General features: G+C 43.5%; 1 protein-coding gene across 2 annotated transcripts in view; it reads left to right on the top strand.

Annotated features, from left to right (window-relative positions):
- Nucleotides 1-6,178, top strand: part of TSHZ2 (teashirt zinc finger homeobox 2) — a 218,767-nt gene that overhangs the window by 96,136 nt on the left and 116,453 nt on the right. The gene's annotated exons all lie outside the window — the stretch shown is intronic.

Genomic DNA, 6,178 nt, shown 5'->3' with positions numbered 1-6,178 from the left:
CAAATAAAAAACAACAGTAATAAAAAATGCAAAAAGATACTCCTCTTCTAGCTAAAGCACAATTTTTGCTCTACCAGCAGACAATGAACTCCAGTGTCTGTGAGCAGGCAGTCATCTCTGAAAGAGCAGGGCTTCTGCTGTATAAAATACAGTATTTATAATGTTTCTGCAAGTGTCTCTTTGATTGCATTATTCCTTTGTCTGACCTATACTTTCAGATAAAAGTGTTTTGCTTAGAAACTACGTAATAAATCAAGTGTAGGAAACAGACACGTTCCTTTTCTATCAGGGACTAAATGTGAAAAATGGTTTCAAAGAAGCTAAGGGTAAATGATGGAGTTCTGTTACCAGTTTTGCCTTTGCTGAAACAAAGTAAAGGTAATGTACAGGAGGAATATCTCAGGGTCACTGCAGTCATATGTCAAGTGCTAGAATAGTACTTTATTTGGCAAAGAGATCAAAGAAAAGCTTTGTGTTATTTTTCTTCTGTTTGCTGAGGAATGGAAGAGGTTTTCTCCCCTTTTATAGTTACTAGACCTGTAGTTTCCCTGATCCGAGATGAGATCACCCAACTCCAGGATATGATTACATTTCAGTAGTTAAAAAAAAATTACATAAGTACTAAGCATGATTTGACCTACCTTTCCTGTGTCAGACTGCTGAAATTATTTTACATTTATATAAATCCAAGCTGCTTTGCACCTTTTTGTAGCTAAAATAAATGCTACCCTGGGAGCTAGGGGTCTCATGGTGGACAACTTATTGCATGTTGAATGTGTCACAGTAAATCTGTAAGAGGTCTTAAGCTGAAAAGAGATTTTTTTTTTCCCCTTAGAAGGCTAGAGGAAAGTAAGGAAATTAATTTTCAAAGCACAGGAACCAGAAAAAAATTCTTTTCACATTCTCTTCTTTTCTGTAAGCACTGTGCTAAGAGAAGAAAAAAGTAAAACAAGTTTTAAGTGAAATAACCACTTACTGAAACACTTGCAGAGACAAATCCTGAAGTTATATAGGCTGCAGTGATTCTATTTTTCAAGCCATGCTTTCAAAGGTGTCATGATATACTGTGGTTGTCTTTAATGCTACAGTTAACATATATTACAGAAATGCTGGTGTCTTCATCCTCTGCATGTGTGTGATGCACTCGGGCTCTCACTCTCCTGGTGGCTTTGGGCTCCTGGAGCAGATTAATGAATTAATGAAGGATTATTCCCAAAGGAGCAAGTGTGGGATGGGGCTGTCCCATCCCAATGCCCTGGGAGCCCTTTGGGAAGGACAGAGAACCCCTGTCCCCCAAATCATCACCCCCCACTTGTGTGCTGGGGGTTTATTTACCACAGCTTGGGAAAGGAGCACCCCCAAAGAATTATTCACATTGTTCCACAGAGCTCCGATCTCACGTCTCTTTTTTTTTTCCCAAAAGTTGATGAAATTAATGAGAAGTGACAAAAGGAAAGGAACTCAGCTAACAACGTGGCTGGGGTCAGGCTTGAGGAGCGAGCACAGTGGGTTAAAGCACCAACACAGTAATGTAGGTGTGAGCAAATGAACCGTCTAATAAATAATTAACAATTAATTTTCTTCTGTCTTTTATCTTTACCTCTTTTTTTTTTCCCCTCTACTTTTCTACCCTGTGCTTCTGTTTTGCATTTGCCGTGTTCCCGCAATTAATTAACAAACAAAATCAAAGCACGGGGTTACAAAGTTCCAGTGGTGAAATCCTGCTGGAATGGAAAGTTCTGCTTCTCCGATCCTATTAGTCTGTGCTGGTGTCGAGGGCTGGCTGTGCATATTTTATGGAGCAGTGGATCCCAGCACAGCCCTGCTGCCGCCGAGCTGGGAAGCTTTGTTTTAGAAATCTCCAATGCGATGTACCGCAGTTGGTGTCATGTTATATTGTCATATGACAAGACATGAACCAATGTAAGCCAGCGGAATGCAGCACAATGCATTGTATGACTTACACCTTGTCAGGTTTTTTGGCTTCAGAAAGAGCTTTTTTTCCCCAAGGTAGTAAGTGATGCTAGAAAAAAAATCCCCGTGTTACCTAGGAACTGACAGGTGCCCCTATTTCCTGACTATCCAAATTAAATTTAATCTGGATGTGTTTCCACACAGCAAATCTAAATGTTGCTTTACTTTTTGTCACTTGCCGATTGGAACATTAGTGGCCTGCTAATGTGATTAACTGTTTGCCTCAGGCAGCTCAGGCTGGGCTTTGTCCCACTGGACAACTGATGAGCTCAGCAAAGTTGAAAGCTCCCTGGCTAAGAAGGGATCAGCATCTCAAACCTCCTGGCCAGGGGGGCTGGAGCCAGCCAGGGGGGACAGGAGACATCGCTGTGCTGGCACCGAGCTGGGAGAGCACACAGGGATTGTCTGGGGTGCTTGTCACACTCTGCCTTATCACAAATGCAACAGCTCAGCAGTGCTGCGGGGTGTAGAGGTGTGCAGGTGGCCAGGTGTGCAGATGTCAGGTGTACGGGTGTGTGGGCACACAGGTGTCCATGTGCCCAGCTGTGTAGGTGCCCAGGTGAGCAGGTTACAGGCGTTCGGGTGTCCACATGTCTGGTTGTGCAGGTGTGGAGATGTCCCCATGTACAGGTGTGAAAATACTCAGCTGTCCAGGTGTCCAGATGAACAGATGTACAAGTGTCCATGTGTCCATGTGTCCAGGTGTCCATGTGTCCAGGTGTCCATGTGCCCAGTTGTCCGTGTGCCCATGTGTCCATGTGTCCACATGTCCATGTGTCCATGTGCCCATGTATCCATGTATCCAGATGTCCATGTATCCAGATGTCCATGTATCCATGTGTCCATGTGTCCATATGTCCAAGTGCCCAGGTGTCCATGTGTCCAGGTGCCCAGGTGTCTATGTGTCCATGTGTCCATGTGTCCAGATGTCCATATGCCCATGTGCCCAGGTGTCCATGTATCCATGTATCCATGTGTCCATGTGTCCATGTGTCCAGATGTCCATATGCCCATGTGCCCAGGTGTCCATGTATCCATGTATCCATGTATCCATGTGTCCATGTGTCCAGGTGTCCATGTGTCCTGGTGTCCTGGTGTCCAGGTGTCCAGGTAAACATCACATGGCACAGCCCACTACCATAACTTAAATTTTTATGGGTACCTGCTGTGTGGGGCTATGTGGGTTAAAAAAAAAAAACTATTTACTTCATGTATTTCTAACTCTGGATGGTTGGTGCCACCTCACCCTGCTCCTGGATTGCCCAAAGCCTGTAAAATCCCAACAATTAATCTTTTGTTACCCAAAAAACCAAATTCCAGCAGCACCATATGCAGAGCACTGCAGAGATCTCCATATAGCACTCCTGGCTGGGGGGAGGAGGGGGTGTGGGAAGTATTATAAAACAAATTATATCTGCTTCTTTGAGCAGTCACAGGGAAAAATGTCACCCTCAAGTTCAAAAGTTTCCTCTGAGTAATGCTTGCAGCATTGTTTTCCCTCAAGGAGACTCTTCCAACCCTTAGGAAAGGTTCCCACAGAGTTTGGTACAGTATATAGGGGTGGCAGAGCTAGTGACAAAGATTCCATGGAATTGTGCTGAGATTCCACAATTTTTGAAGGGTTAATGGAGGGACCACTCACTGTGTTCTGACTCTCGCTGTGTTTTCATAGGTAGCAGAAGTACCACACCATATTCTACACCATAACACTCCTTCCTGGGTGGATTTTCCCCCTGACAGCAGGAATTCCATGGTGTGTGTTGCCAGTTAGACTCAATTCCTTCCTGGAATCTCTTTCTCATGGGCACAGCAGAGCAGATACCCTGATGTATCTCATGGGGAATTACAGCATTATTTACCCAGCCTGCTTTTGGTCAAGCTGGAATTAGACCAGCATCATTTAATTCATTGAGGGATTTAGGATATTTTTCTTTTTACTTGGTAAAAGTGAAAACTCAACAAATTCAATGAGAACATTTGGAGTTGTTTATATCTATGTCAGAACTAAGTGTCACTTCCAGCCCTTCCTTGGGCACCCCCAGGGATGGGGATCCAAAGCTCCCTGGGCAGCTCCAATTCCTGACCCCCTTTCCATGGGGAAATTCCTGCTGGTCCCACCCTGAGCTCCCCTGGCCCAGCCTGAGCCATTCCCTCTGCTCCTGTCCCTGTTCCCTGGGATGATCCCAAATCCCCCCGGCTGTCCCCTCCTGGCAGGAGCTGTGCAGAGCCACAAGGTCCCCCTGAGCTCCTTTGCTCCAGGCTGAGCCCCCTCAGCTCCCTCAGGGATTCTCCATCCCAATCCCAGCTCCCTCAGGAATTCTCCATTCCCTTCCCAGCTCCATTCCCTGCCCTGGACATGCTCCAGCCCCTCTTGCAGTGAGGGGCCACAACTGGACACAGCCCCTCACCAGTGCCCAGCACAGGAACAAAAAAGACGAAGTGGAAGTTTGTGGAAAATGAGGAATTAGTGCCACTAAAGGCTAAAATCGTCAGTATTTATCAAAAAGCAGCAGTGCAGCAGCAGGAAAACCAGGATGTCGATATTCCTGGGAGGTGACCATGCTGAGGGTGGAGCAAATCTGTGTCTGCCCAGTGAACACCAATTTCTGAGCCAGCTTCTCCTGGTCATGCCCACCCTGGAAATGCAGCGCCTCTCCAACTCTCCCCTGGCAAAGGCAATTTTAAAACAAAGCATAACAAAGAAAAATGTGTTCCTGATATAATTATGCCTTCTGCAACTTAAATTCCAGGCACTCAGTTTCATCTCTTACTTAAATGTATCTGTGTATTTTAATAGGAACATTCAGCTATGCTTTTATTAATGCAAAAACATTAAAGCACTATCCCTGAATACTAAAGCCTTAAAGGGCCGTTTCAAACAGAACCTGTCATAAAATGTGCTCTCAAGCATGTCCCCTTTAAGAGATCCAAGAATTAAATGTTCCCGTATGTGAATTTTATTTTGTACAGCACATTTGCTTTATGGCTACAATTAAGTTAGATGTGCCGATAACAATGTCTGCTTTCCATTTTAAATCGCACATTTCAGACACTCTGCATTGTTTTATTATCTAATCCACATGCTTTTAATTGCAATTATGGTCCCTTATGAGTCCCCTGGGAGGGTATGATTGCAATTAAAAATGTAATTTAAATGTTAATTAATTACATTCATTTTCTAAACTGGGAAAATTTCATTTATTATTTTCATGTGTTGTGCACTTATCCTAAATGCGTTACCTTCTAAATGTTTCTTTTTTTTTTCAAATTAAGTGTTATGTTTATAAAACAGGGTGTTTAATACGCTTTAAAATTTTGTTAGGATGTTTATACAAATTATTACTTTAAATTAATTGTTTCCAAGCTCAATGCTCAATTTATATTTGTCATGCAAGCCAGAATAGAGTTAGGGTTTATCTTCAGCTCAAATGAAGTTAACATGAGAACCAAAAAAGTTCATCAGCAGTCTGGACTGTTCCCATGGGTGTTCTTAGGCACTTTTTTGGGCAGAAGAGGATTTTTTGGGCTGATTTCAGTGCTTTTGCTGATTTTCTTCCCGTGGTTCAGAAGGATCAGGGAAGGAGGCTGAGCTCTGCCGTCAGCAGGAGCAGCTCAAATCTCCGAGCAGGTTTTGCAACAAGTGAAACAGGCAGGGACAAGGAGCTGCTAAGGAGGAAGGCAGAGAAGCAGGAATCTGATTCCTTAGAAATGATAAAATAAAAAATACATGCCGCTACAAAAATAGTTATCTCTATTGCCTTCCATTTAAATATCAACCTGCAATCCCAGTGAACAGAAAAATCAGCTCTTACATGGGAAAATGGGGATTTTTAGGGAATCTCCTGAGCACAAGAGCCAAAGATAGATGAAGCATTATGAGATATATTCCGAATGCTGAGCAGCCAGTGTTGCTCTGTCAGAAACCATCAGTATTCCAGGGTTTGGGATAAGAAAACTCCTGGAAATCTTGCCTGCACTGTCTGGCTTTGGTCACATCAGCACCTGCAGAGCTGAGCCTGGAGGAGGGGGCAGGAATCAGGTCCAAGCAGGAACCAAGTCAGGTACTAAAGGTTTTGAGTCACTGACTTCCGTAATTAAAAACTGATTAAAGATATCCCGATCCATCCTTTCAGCTTTGCAAAATATATTCTCATTACAAATTTGTGGTCAGCTCATTAAAAAAAAAAATGGAAACTGTAATTTA

Source organism: Lonchura striata, chromosome 20 (genome assembly GCF_050655825.1).
Source record: "Lonchura striata isolate lonStrDom1 chromosome 20, ASM5065582v1, whole genome shotgun sequence".
Classification (NCBI taxonomy): domain Eukaryota; kingdom Metazoa; phylum Chordata; class Aves; order Passeriformes; family Estrildidae; genus Lonchura; species Lonchura striata.
This window is presented reverse-complemented; position numbering and strand designations above follow the sequence as displayed.